This window comes from Eubalaena glacialis, chromosome X, assembly GCF_028564815.1.
Source record: "Eubalaena glacialis isolate mEubGla1 chromosome X, mEubGla1.1.hap2.+ XY, whole genome shotgun sequence".
NCBI lineage: Eukaryota > Metazoa > Chordata > Mammalia > Artiodactyla > Balaenidae > Eubalaena > Eubalaena glacialis.
This window is the reverse complement of record NC_083736.1, coordinates 71,258,862-71,273,649: the sequence shown is the minus strand read 5'-3', so window position 1 is coordinate 71,273,649 and position 14,788 is coordinate 71,258,862.

Below are 14,788 nucleotides of genomic sequence, written 5' to 3'. Positions count from 1 at the left end.
CTTCAGGTAGACTGCCTATTTCCTCTTCATTTGTTAGGTCTGGTGTGTTTTGACCCTGCTCCTTCATCTGCTGTGTGTTTTTCTGTCATCTCATTTTGCTTATCTTACTGTGTTTGGGGTCTCCTTTTCACAGGCTACAGGTTCATAGTTCCTGTTGTTTTTGGTATCTGTCCCCAGTGGCTAAGGTTGGTTCAGTGGGTTGTGTAGGCTTCCTGGTGGAGGGAACTAGTGCCTGTGTTCTGGTGGATGAGGCTGAATCTTGTCTTTCTGGTGGGCACGTCCACGTCTGGTGGTGTATTTTGGGGTGTCTGTGGCCTTATTATGATTTTAGGCAGCCTCTCTGCTAATGAATGGGGCTGTGTTCCTCTTTTGCTAGTTGTTTGACATAGGGTGTCCAGCACTGTAGCTTGCTGGTCGTTGAGTGAAGCTGGGTCTTGATGTTGAGATGGAGATCTCTGAGAGATTTTCGCCGTTTGGTATTATGTGGAGCCGGGAGGTCTCTTGTGGACCAGTGTCCTGAAGCTGGCTCTCCCACTTCAGAGGCACAGCCCTGATGCCTGGCTGGAGCACCAAGAGCCTTTCCTCCACACGGCTCAGAGTAAAAGGGAGAAAAAATAGAAAGAAAGAAAGAAAGAGGATAAAATATAGTGAAGTAAAATAAAGCTATTATAAAGCAAAGCTATACAGACAAAATCTCACCCAGAAGCATATACATATACAGTCACAAAAAAAGGAAAAGGGGAAAAATTAATATATCCTACTCCCAAAGTCCACCTCCTGAATTTGGGATGATTCGTTGTCTATTCAGTTATTCAACAGATGCAGGCACATCAAGTTGTTTGTGGAGTTTTAATCCGCTGCTTCTGAGGCTGCTGGGAGAGATTTCCCTTTCTCTTCTTTGTTCGCTCCCAGGGTTCAGCTTTGGATTTGGACCCGCCTCTGCGTGTAGGTCGCCTGAGGGCGTCTTTTCCCCACCCAGACAGAATGGGGTTAAAGGAGCAGCTGCTTCGGGGGCCCTGGCTCACTCAGGCCGGGGGGAGGGAGGGATATGGATGCGGGGTGAGCCTGCGGCGGCAGAGGCCAGCCTGACGTTGCACCAGCCCTAGGCGCGCCGTGCGTTCTCCCGGGGAAGTTGTCCCCGGATCACGGGAGCCTGGCCGTGGCGGGCTGCACTGGCTCCTGGGAGGGGCGGTGTGGAGAGTGACCTGTGCTCGCACACAGGCTTTTTGGTTGCAGCAGCAGCAGCCTTAGCGTCTCATGCCCGTCTCTGGGGTCCGCGCTGATCGCCGCGGCTCGCGCCCGTCTCTGGAGTTCGTTTAGGCAGCGCTCTGAATCCCCTCTCCTTGCGCGCCATGATACAAAGAGGCAATAAAAGTCTCTTGCCTCTTCGGCAGCTGCAGACTTTTTCCTGGACTCCCTCCCAGCCAGCTGTGGTGCGCTAACCCCTTCAGGCTGTGTTCACGCCGCCAACCCCAGTCCTCTCCCTGCGATCCGACCGAAGCTGGAGCCTCAGCTCCCAGCCCCCCCCCCCCGCCCAGGCGGGTGAGCAGACAAGCCTCTCGGGCTGGTGAGTGCAGGTCGGCACCGCTCCTCTGTGCGGGAATCTCTCCACTTTTCCCTCTGCGCCCCTGTTGCTGTGGGATCCGCGCTGATAGCCGCGGCTCGCGCCCGTCTCTGGAGCTCGTTTAGGCGGCGCTCTGAATCCCCTCTCCTCGCGCACCAGGAAACAAAGAGGGAAGAAAAAGTCTCTTCCCTCTTCGGCAGCTTCAGACTTTTTCCCGGACTCCCTCCCGGCTAGCTGTGGTGCACTAACCCCTTCAGGCTGTGTTCACGCTGCCAACTCCAGTCCTCTCCCTGCGATCCGACCAAAGCCTGAGCCTCAGCTCCCAGCCCCCACCCGCCCAGGCGGGTGAGCAGACAAGCCTCTCAGGCTGGTGAATGCTGCTCGGCGCCGAGCCTCTGTGCGGGAGTCTCTCTGCTTTGCCCTCCGCACCCCTGTGGCTGTGCTCTCCTCTGTGGCTCCGAAGCTTCCCCCCTCTGCCACCCACAGTCTCTGCCCGCGAAGGGGCTTCCTAGTGAGTGGAAACCTTTCCTCCTTCACGGCTCCCTCCCACTGGTGCAGGTCCTGTCCCTATTCTTTTGTCTCTGTTATTTCTTTTTTCTTTTGCCCTACCCAAGTACGTGGAGAGTTTCTTGCCTTTTGGGAGGTCTGACGTTTTCTGCCAGCGTTCAGTGGGTGTTCTGTAGGAGCAGTTCCACGTGTAGATGTATTTCTAATGTATCTGTGGGAAGGAAGGTGATCTCCGCGTCTTACTCTTCCGCCATCTTCCTGCAGAATTTCTCCCCATTTTTTAATCAGATTTTTTTTTGATTTTGAGTTGTATGAGATGTTTATATATTTTGGATATTAAACCCTTATTGGAAGGATAGATTGATTCTTAAAATTTTATATGAATATTAGGTTTACATAGAATTAAGTAGACAAAAGTAGTCCAGGTGGTTTGATAGACATTAATTACCACTTATTTGTTTTAATGTAGCCAAACTCAGTTTTACATTCATATACCTTTGCAGCCAAAGAAGTGGACCCAAGTGGTCTGGGTAAGAATAAAGTTGCTCATTAAAAAGTTGCTCACTAAAAATTAAATTTGCTCAATAAAATTGTTCACTTACCCATCTAGACTCAACACTCAGCTAGCTATACATTTGGTCATTCTGCGAAAGAATAACGTGCACAAGCACAAATACTGAATACATACCACACACACACGGACACACATACATGTATTTAGAATATGATAATTTGTACCTGAAATCCTTCTGCTCAATTCATAGTCTCTGAGATGTTAGAATGTTAATTTCACTCTTTTCTCATGACCTGAACCATGACTAAAACAGTTAAGATTTTCCAACCAGATAGCATTATCTTTAAAGTTCTAAAGGTATCTTTAAAGTTCTAAGGGTAAGATGAATTTTAAGTGAGGCTAAATAATAAAGAGGGGATTAAATATAAGATAAGAAGATGGGTATGGAGGGTACAACACTAAAAATAAGATGAAGCTCATGGAAATTTATTCCATCATTGAAATTTGTAGAAACCATGTTTTATAACAGAAATAATAGGTAACATTTATTGAGTCTTACCATGTGACCGTTATGCTGTACATCAGGAATACAAGTTGAAGAATAAGATGTGGTCCCTGTTCTCAAGATAAAAATAGCTAAGAAAAAAGGATCTTTAATTTAATGAGATTTTTAAAAGTACTGAATGGAATGATACATTCCCGGGTAGTAAATTTGGGGTCTAGAGAGATACATCAGTTTTTTGGGATTATAAAAATCTTCACTTGAGGCATCAACATTCACTCGGAATTACTTACTAAGCACTAGGTAGCAATTTTTTTAGACAAACAGTTGGATCACATTTACTAAACTGTCCATTTGATTACTGGAAATCTACATTTTCAAGCCCTCGAGTGTGTTGGATACTTACCTTTCAGACCAATTAGTCATAGCTGCAACAGTCTTAACTCACCTCAAGCAGGGCCTTAGAGATTTGAGGACAGGGACTTTAGAATCAAAAACATTTGGAATTGATTCTTATCTTCACCATTTATAAGTTGTGCAGCCTTTAATTTCCTAAAACTTCGTTTTTTCCCTTAAAAATTGGAAATAGCTTTGATTTTCATTACTCTAGTGATTAGCAAGGTTGAGCATCTTTTCATGTGCCCATTGGCCATCTGCATGTCTTCTTTGGAGAAATGTCTATTTAGGTCTTCTGCCCTTTTTATGATTGCATTGTTTGTTATTTTGAAATTGAGCTCTTAGGGCTCTTTGTATATTTTGGAAATTAATCCCTTGTCGGAGACTACAGTGAAGTACCACCTCACACCAGTCAGAATGGCCATCATCAAAAAGTCTACAAATAATAAATGCTGGAGCGGGTGTGGAGAAAAAGGAACCTCCTACACTGTTGGTGGGAATGTAAATTGGTGCATCCACTATAGAAAACAGTATGAAGTTTCCTTAAAAAACCTAAAAATAGAGTTGCCATATGATCCAGCAATCCAACTCCTGAACATATATGTGAAAAAGATGAAAACTTTAATTCAAAAAGATACATATACCCCAATGTTCATAGCAGCACTATTTACAATAGCCAAGACATGGAAGCAACCTAAGTGTCCATAGACAGATAAAAGGATAAAAGGATTCCTATTCCCAGTGTAATATTTCTCCACCATAAAAAAGAATGAAATAATGCCATTTGCAACATGGATGGATCTAGAGATTAACATACTAATTGAAGTGAGACAGAGAAAGACAAATATCATATGATATCACTTATATGTGGAATCTAAAAAAATGATACAAATTATTTAAAAAACAGAAGTAGACTCACAGACATAGAAATAAACTTATGATTACCAAAGGGGAAAGGGGGGGAGGGAGGTATAAATTAGGAGTTTGGATTTACAGATACACACTACTGTATATTAAATAGATAAACAACAAGGACCTACTGTATAGCACAGGGAACTATATTCAATATCTTTTAATAATCTATAATGGGAAAGAATCTGAATAAGAATATACTCACTCACTTTGCTGTACACCTGAAACTAACACAACATTGTAAATCAACTATACTTCAATAAAAAATGAAATAATAATAGTATAATATAATCTACATTATAGGGTTTTGATGAGGATTTTCTGACATAAGCATGAAAAGTACTTAGTGCAGTGTCTTAAGTATAACTCTTGACAAATGGTAGTTTTATTATTATCAAGCAGCATTTCCAAAAGCTAGTTTGTCTGAATACTAGTCTGAAAACTAGTCCACATAAATAAATGAATAAACAAGTAGCTATTATTGTTTTTCTAAAAGGGCCCTGTAGACAAATACTTTTGGAAAATGCCATGAGATAACAACCTCCATTGGAAGATTAACAAAGCAAATAGCATATTAAAGCCTTTGCAAACTTCTGCAGTAAAGAAACCTACTAAATTTTGTTTAACTCAGTCAGGATCTTAGAAGGAAACAGAGTTCACCTCAAGTGGTTCACATAAAGACACTTTAATCAAGCAATGTCATACAGAGTCCTGGTAAGGGTTAATGGAACAAACAAGGGATGATGAAGCACCCAAATCTAGCAACAAGCCATTTTTTACCCCTAGGGCTATAGGGGTCAGGGGAGTTAATAGTGTCTTATTTCTCTTTGAAAAGCCAACTCCTAAACCTTCTTCAACACTCAGCTCAAATGTCATTTCATAGGTGAAGGCTTCAATTATCTCCACCAATCCTCTGATATCTTATAGATATCCTTCATTGGCCAAAGGACAAGGGGCTCCCAGGTTATGAAATCCTCAGGAGTTAACTTTCAGGGATACAGATCAAGACATAGAAAGTCAGGAAAATGGGAGAGATGGAGGTCAAATGGAATATCAAATGCCCTCAATGTTTCCTAAATATATTTGACTAAATATCCTTTTTTAAAAAAGCTGTGGAATATCAAGTAACATACTAGCTTTCTGTGAAGCACACTTTACAAAAAATTATTATTGGGGCAATGATCTTCCTCAAGGGCCTGCCTTGTCCAAACAGCTGCAGTATAGTGGTATTTTGTCAGAAGACCTGGATTCAGTGAATAACATTGAGGGATAACTCATATATTAAATGAGACAAACATATTTTAAGCTACTAAGTACAGTGTATTCTAATTTCCATAATAAATATGCATGAATTTGTATGGAAACTTCAAAATACAACCAGAGACAGGCTAAAATAACTTTATAGGAGCTCTGGAAACAGTCTATAGGTCCATAGCAATCAAGCAAATACCCAATAAAGGAAAAACCAAATTCAAAACTGTAGGAAATGTCATGATGATTTTACTCACTCTTGTCCTACTCCCTCACCTTATCCTTGGTGAGGGGTGATGTGACTTTGAACTGTAGGAGGTGGGAGCCCAGCTCTTGATCTACTTCCAGGAACCAGAAGCAAAAGAGTAGACCTATCTTCAAATTTTAACCAGTCTATGAACTGCTTGAAAGACTGGTATCTGTTTTTCATAACTTGAATCTCATGCAGGGATAAGCCATGTAACTCAGATGTCATGTGGGGAAATTGTTAGAAAGCAGAGGGCACTGGTTGGAAAAGCTTCTGGGCGACTACAGACCTTCAGAGGCCTGAGACAATAGATTATGGGTTTAAACATACAATAGACTATCTAAGGGCTCAAGGAGAAGCTGGAATGAGATGGTTTGTGAAACTAAGACATGCAAAAGCTGCTGTGTGTACATTGGAAGCAAAAAGCCACATGCAAGACTCAACAAGATGCACACTCAGAAAAAACCTGAAAAGATCTTAAGCTTTCATTTCAGGTTGACCTCAAGGCTCAAAGCATGCCCAGCTACTCAGTAGATACTATTTAAGAAATCACTGGAAATACAATACTTCACCATTAAATTAATAGAACACAGATTTTAGTGGCCACACTGAAAAACAACACAGACATTACAAAAATGATTTATAAAAGATACTAAGCAAACAAACAACAACAAACTACAGCAAGCCACAAAATTAAATCCTGAAGAAGGGGGAAATCCTATTTCCAGAGCTGATTTCCAAGAGTTGCCACATTATAACATTTAAAATGTCCAGTTTTCAACAAACAGTTGTAAAACATAAAAAGTCAAGCCCATTCACAGGGAATAAAATGAATGAACAGAAACTGTCTCTGAGGAAGCACAAGCATTCTACTTAATAGACAAGAACTACTATCAACTACCTTAACATACTCAAACAGCTAAAGAAAACCATGGTTAAGGAACTAAAGAACCAGAAGAAAAATGTGTTACCAAATAGAGAATATCAATAAAAAGATAGAAACTATAAACAAGAACCAAATAGAATTTTTCCAGCTGAAAAATATAACTGCTAAAATGAAAAAAAATTCACTGGAAATGGTCAAAGGATTTGACTAGACACAAGAAAGAATCAATGAACTTAAAAAATAAGTTAATTGAGATTATCCAATCTGAAGGAACAGAAAGATAAAATAATGAAAAAAAAAATGAAAAGAGCCCAAGAGACCTTTCGGACATCATCACATGTACCAACATACACATAATGGAGTCCCAGAGGGAGAGAAGTGAGATAAAGAGGCAGAAAGAATATCTGAAGACTAATGGTCAAAAAACTTCCCAAGTTTGTTGAAATACATGAATCTATACATCCTAGAAGATCAAAAATACAAAGATGAATAAACATAAAGAGAGTCACACTAACATACTACAGTCAAATTGTTGAAAGACAAATAATCTTGAAAGTGGCAAGAGTGAAGTGACAGTACTTAAAAGGAGTTCTCAATAAGATTAACAGCCAATTTCCTTCAGGAACTATGGAGGAGAGAAGGCTGTGGGGTGACATATCTTAAATGCCAATAGAAAAAAATGAATATGCCAACCAAGAATTTTATATCTGGCAAAACTCTCCTTCAGAAATGAAGAAGAAATTAATGAGTAAATTCCCAGATAACTGATTTGTCATCAGTAGCCTTGTCCTACGAGAAATTCTATAAGAAATTCTAAAGGGAGTTTTTAAGGCTGAAATGAAAGAACACTGTACAGTAATTGGAAGTCATGGCAAGAAATAAAGAACAATGCTAAAGGTAACTACATAGGTAAATATAAAAACCAATATTATTGTATTACTGGGTTTAGACTCTTCTCTTTTTTTCCTGTATGATCGAAGACACAAATGCATAGCAAAACAATTATAAATTTATGCTAAAGGACAGTGTATAAAAATTTAATCTGTAACAAAAACAACATAAAGAATGAGGAAATGGAAATATAAAGTAGCAGAGTTATTGTATAATATTAAAACTAAGTTGATATTCATTCAAACTATAATGTTTTAAGTTTAAGATGTTATTGATAAAGGAAATTGAAGATAATTCAAAGCAATGGAAAGATATCCCATGCTCTTGGATCAGAAGAATCAATATTGTTAAAATGGCCATACTACCCAAAGCAATCTGCAGATTTACTGTGATCCCTATCAAATTACCCATGATATTTTTCACAGAACTAGAAAAAATAATCCTAAAATTTATATGGAACATTAAAATACCCAGAATTGCCAAAGCAATACTGAGGAAAAAGAACAAAGCTGGAAGCATAATGCTCTCAGACTTCAGAGAATACTACAGAGCTACAGTAATCAAAACAGCATGATATTAGTCCAAAAAACAGACATATGGATCAACGGAACAGAATAGAGAGCCCAGAAATAAACCAACACACCTATGATCAATTAACCTTCGACAAAGGAGGCAAGAATATACAATGGAGAAAAGACAGTCTCTTCAGCAAGTGGTGTTGGGAAAGCCAGACAGCCACATGTAAATAAATGAAGTTAGAATACACCCTCACACCATACACAAAAATAAACCCAAAATGGCTTAGACTTAAATATGACATGATGCCATAAAAATCCTAGAAAAGAACATAGGCAAAACATTCTCTGACACAAATTGTACCAATGTTTTCTTAGGTCAGTCGCCCAAGGCAATAGAAATAAAAGCAAAAGTAAACAAATGGGACCTAATCAAACTTAAAAACTTATGCACACAAAAGGAAATCATAAACAAGATGAAAATACAACCTACAGACTGGGAGAAAATATTTACGAGTGATGCAACTGACAAGGGCTTAAATTCCAAAATATAGAAACAGCTCAGACAACTCAATAAGAAAAAAATACAAACAAGCCAATCAAAAAATGGGCAGAAGACCTAAATAGACATTTTTCCAAAGAAAACATACAGATGGTCAATAGGCACATGAAAAGATGCTCAATATCACTAATTAGTAGAGAAATGCAAATCAAAAGTACAATGAGGTACCACCTCATGCTGTTAAGAATGACCATCATTAAAAAGTCAACAAACAATAAATGCTGAAGAGGATGTAGAGAAAAGTGAACCCTCCTACACTGTTGGTGGGAATGTAAGTTGGTGCAGCCACCATGGAAAACAGTATGGAGGTTCCTCAGAAAACAAGAAATGGAATTACCATATGCCAGCAGTCCCACTCCTGGGCATATATCCAGACAAAACTGTAATTCAAAGAGATACATGCACCCCTATGTTCATAGCAGCACTATTCTCAATAGCTAAGACATGGAAACCACCTAAATGTCCATCAACAAATGAATGGATAAAGAATATGTGGTATATATATATATATATATATATATATATATATATATATATATATATATACACACACACACAATGGAATACTAAGCCATAAAAAAATGAAATAATGTCATTTGCAGCAACATAGATGGACCTAGAGATTGTCATACTAAATGAAGTAAATCATAAAGAGAAAGACAAATATCATATGATATCACTTATATGTGTAATCTAAAATATGACACAAATGAACTTATTTACAAAACAGAAACAGACTCACAGATACAGAAAACAAACTTATGGTTACCAAATGAGAAAAGGGGTGGGAGAGGGATAAATTAGGAATTTGAGATTAGCAGATACAAACTATTACATATAAAATAGATAAACAATGTCCTACTATATAGCACAGGGAACTATTTTAAATATGCTGTAATAAACAGAAATGGAAAAGAATATGAAAAAGTATATATATATATAGCTGAATCACTTTGCACTACACTAGAAACTAAGACAACATTGTAAATCAACTATAATTCAATAAAAATAAATAAATAAATAAATAAAGTTAAGATGTTAAATGTAATCCCCAGGGTAACTACTAAGGAAAACACAAAATATATGGGAAAAAATGAGAAGGCAATCAAAATGGGAAAGTAGGAAAAAAATCACAAAGGAGGCAGTAATGAAGGAATTATGAAACAAAACAGAGAGAAAACATATTGAAAAGAAAATACCAAAATGGCAATAGTAAGTTCTTCCTGATCACAATTACTTTAAATATAAATGATTATTTACTCATTCAATAAAAGAAATGTAAAAAGTAATTACTTTATATATACATACAAAACTTTAGATTGACAAAGATATAAAAGAGAAGATTCACATAACTAAAATCAGAAACGAAAGTGGGGACATTAATAAGAGATCTTACAGAAATAAAAAGGATTATAAGGGAATACTATGAACAATTCTATGCCAATTAAATAATGTAGATGAAACAAATTCCTAGAAACACACAAACTATCAAAACAGATTCATGATGAAAGAGAAAATATAAATAGACCTAAAAAAAATGTAAAGAGATGGACTCAGTAATCAACATATCCTACTAAAACACAAAACAAAACAAAACAATTAACAAACAAAAACTAAACAAAACAAAACAAAACAAACAAACAAACAAAAAACTCAGGACCGGATGATTTCACTGATGAATTCTACCAAACATTTTTTAAAAGAATTAGCACTAATTAGCCTATTCCAAAAAAATAGAAATGGAATGAACACTTTCTAACACAATTGTTTGAGGGTATATTATGCTGATACAAAAGCCAGGTAAAGAAATCACAAGAAAAGACAGCTATAGTCCAAAATCCCTTGTGAATACAAATGTAAAGATCTTCAACAAAATCCTAACAAACCAAATCCTTCAGCATATGAAGTGGGTTATACATCATATCCGGTGGGATTTATCTCCAAAGTGCAAGGCTTATTCAACATAAGAAAGTCAGCAGGGCTTCCCTGGTGGCGCAGTGGTTGAGAGTCCGCCTGCCAATGCAGGGGACACGGGTTTGATCCCTGGTCCGGGAAGATCCCACATGCCACGGAGCAACTAGGCCTGTGTGCCACAACTGCTGACCCTGCGCTCTAGAGCCTGTGAGCCACAACTACTGAAGCCTGCACGCCTAGAGCTCGTGCTCCGCCACAAGAGAAGCCACCACAGTGAGAAGCCTGCGTGCAGCAACAAAGACAAATGCAGCCAAAAATAAATAAATAAATATATTTAAAAAAAAAAAGTCAGCAAATGTAATAAACCACATTAATAAAACAAAGAACAAGTTTTAAAAATCATGATCACAAGTGATGCAGAAAAAGCATTTGATAAAATCCAACATGATTTCATGATAAAGCACTAGACAAATTAAGACTAGAAGGGAACTTCCTAAGCACGAGAAAGAGCATTTATGAAAAACCTACAGCTAACATTTATAATTCAATGGTAAAATACTGAGCACTATTCCTCCAAGATCAGAAACAAGTCTAAGGATGCTGGCTTTTACCACCTCTGTTCAACATTGTACATAAAGTTCTAGTCAGAGAAATTAGGTAAGAAAAATAAAGACATCCAAATTGGAAAGGAAGAAGTAAAATTATCTCTATTCTCAGATGACAGGATCTTATATATAGGAAGTCTTTAAAAATCCACAAGAAAACTAATTATGTTTAATCAACAAAGTGACCAAAGTTACAGGATACAAGATCAATATGTGAATATCAGTTGCATTTCTACACAATGGCAATGAATAAACTGAAAATGGAATTAAGAAAATTTTATTTACAAGACAATTACAAAAATAAAATACTTAGAAATATGTTTAAACAAGGAGGTACAAGGCTTGTACAGTGAAAACTAGAAAACAATACTGGAAGAAAATAAAGAAAACATAAATAAATGGAAAGGCATCAGATGATCATGAATTGGAAGACTTGATATTTTTTTTTTTTTAATTTTTAAACATCTTTATTGAAGTATAATTGCTTTACAATGGTGTGTTAGCTTCTGCTTTATAACAAAGTGAATCAGTTATACATATACATATGTTCCCATATCTCTTCCCTCTTGCATCTCCCTCCCTCCCACCCTCCCTATCCCCCCCCTCTACATGGTCACAAAGCACCGAGCTGATCTCCCTGTGCTATGCGGCTGCTTCCCACTAGCTATCTATTTTACATTTGGTAGTGTATGTATGTCCATGACACTCTCTCACCCTGTCACATCTCACCCCTCCCCCTCCCCATATCCTCAAGTCCATTCTCTAGTAGGTCTGTGTCTTTATTCCCGTCTTGCCACTAGGTTCTTCATGACCTTTTTTTTTTTTTTTCCCTTAGATTCCATATATATGTGTTAGCATACTGTATTTCTTTTTCTCTTTCTGACTTACTTCACTCTGGATGACAGACTCTAACTCCATCCACCTCATTACAAACACCTCCATTTCATTTCTTTTTATGGCTGAGTAATATTCCATTGTATGTATGTGCCACATCTTCTTTATCCATTCATCCGATGATGGACACCTAGGTTGCTTCCATGTCCTGGCTATTGTAAACAGAGCTGCAATGAATATTTTGGTACATGACTCTTTCTGAATTATGGTTTTCTCAGGGTATATGCCCAGTAGTGGGATCGCTGGGTCATATGGTAGCTCCATTTTTAGTTTTTTAAGGAACCTCCATACTGTTCTCCACAGTGGCTGTATCAATTTACATTCCCACCAACAGTGCAAGAGTGTTCCCTTTTCTCCACACCCTCTCCAGCATGTATTTCTTCTAGATTTTTTGATGATGGCCATTCTGACTGGTGTGAGATGATACCTCATTGTAGTTTTGATTTGCATTTCTCTAATGATTAATGATGTTGAGCACTCTTTCATGTGTCTGTTGGCAATCTGTATATCTTCTTTGGAGAAATGTCTATTTAGGTCTTCTGTCCATTTTTGGATTGGGTTGTTTGTTTTTTTGTTATTGAGCTGCATGAGCTGCTTGTAAATCTTGGAGATTAATCCTTTGTCAGTTGCTTCATTTGCAAATATTTTCTCCCATTCTGAGGGTTGTCTTTTGGTCTTGTTTATGGTTTCCTTTGCTGTGCAAAAGCTTTTAAGTTTCATTAGGTCCCATTTGTTTATTTGTGTTTTTATTTCCATTTCTCTAGGACCTGGGTCAAAAAGGATCTTGCTGTGATTTATGTCATAGAGTGTTCTGCCTATGTTTTCCTCTAAGAGTTTGATAGTGTCTGGCCTTACATTTAGGCCTTTAATCCATTTTGAGTTTATTTTTGTGTATGGTGTCAGGGAGTGTTCTAATTTCATACTTTTACATGTACCTGTCCAATTTTCCCAGCACCACTTATTGAAGAGGCTATCATTTCTCCACTGTATATGCTTGCCTCCTTTATCAAAGATAAGGTGGCCATATGTGCGTGGGTTTATCTCTGGGCTTTCTATCCTGTTCCATTGATCTATATTTCTGTTTTTGTGCCAGTACCAAACTGTCTTGATTACTGTAGCTTTGTAATATAGTCTGAAGTCAGGGAGCCTGATTCCTCCAGCTCCATTTTTCGTTCTCAAGATTGCTTTGGCTATTCGGGGTCTTTTGTGTTTCCATACAAATTGTGAAATTTTTTGTTCTAGTTCTGTGAAAAATGCCATTGGTAGTTTGATAGGGATTGCATTGAATCTGTAGATTGCTTTGGTAGCAGAGTCATTTTCACAATGTTGATTCTTCCAATCCAAGAACATGGTATATCTCTCCATCTATTTGTATCATCTTTAATTTCTTTCATCAGTGTCCTATAATTTTCTGCATACAGGTCTTTTGTCTCCTTAGGTAGGTTTATTCCTAGATATTTTATTCTTTTTGTTGCAATGGTAAACGGGAGTGTTTTCTTAATTTCACTTTCAGATTTTTCATCATTAGTATACAGGAATGCAAGAGATTTCTGTGCATTAATTTTGTATCCTGCTACTTTACCAAATTCATTGATTAGCTCTAGTAGTTTTCTGGTAGCATCTTTTGGATTCTCTATGTATAGTATCATGTCATCTGCAAACAGTGACAGCTTTACTTCTTCTTTTCCGATTTGGATTCCTTTTATTTCTTTTTCTTCTCTGATTGCTGTGGCTAACACTTCCAAAACTATGTTGAATAATAGTGGTGAGAGTGGGCAACCTTGTCTTGTTCCTGATCTTAGTGGAAATGGTTTCAGTTTTTCACCATTGAGGACAATGTTGGCTGTGGGTTTGTCATATACGGCCTTTATTATGTTGAGGAAAGTTCCCTCTATGCCTACTTTCTGCAGGACTTTTATCATAAATGGGTGTTGAATTTTGTCGAAAGCTTTCTCTGCATCTATTGAGATGATCATATGGTTTTTCTCCTTCAATTTGTTAATATGATGTATCACGTTGATTGATTTGCGTATATTGAAGAATCCTTGCATTCCTGGAATAAACCCCACTTGATCATGGTGTATAATCCTTTTAATGTGCTGTTGGATTCTGTTTGCTAGTATTTTGTTGAGGATTTTTGCATCTATGTTCATCAGTGATATTGGCCTGTAGTTTTCTTTCTTTGTGACATCTTTGTCTGGTTTTGGTATCAGGGTGATGGTGGCCTCGTAGAATGAGTTGGGGAGTGTTCCTCCCTCTGCAATATTTTGGAAGAGTTTGAGAAGGATAAGTGTTAGCTCTTCTCTAAATGTTTGATAGAATTCGCCTGTGAAGCCATCTGGTCCTGGGCTTTTGTGTGTTGGAAGATTTTTAATCACAGTTTCAATTTCAGTGCTTGTGATTGGTCTGTTCATATTTTCTATTTCTTCCTGGTTCAGTCTCGGCAGGTTGTGCATTTCTAAGAATCTGTCCATTTCTTCCAGGTTGTCCATTTTATTGGCATAGAGTTGCTTGTAGTAATCTCTCATGATCGTTTGTATTTCTGCAGTGTCAGTGGTTACTTCTCCTTTTTCATTTCTAATTCTATTAATTTGAGTCTTCTCCCTTTTTCTCTTGATGAGTCTGGCT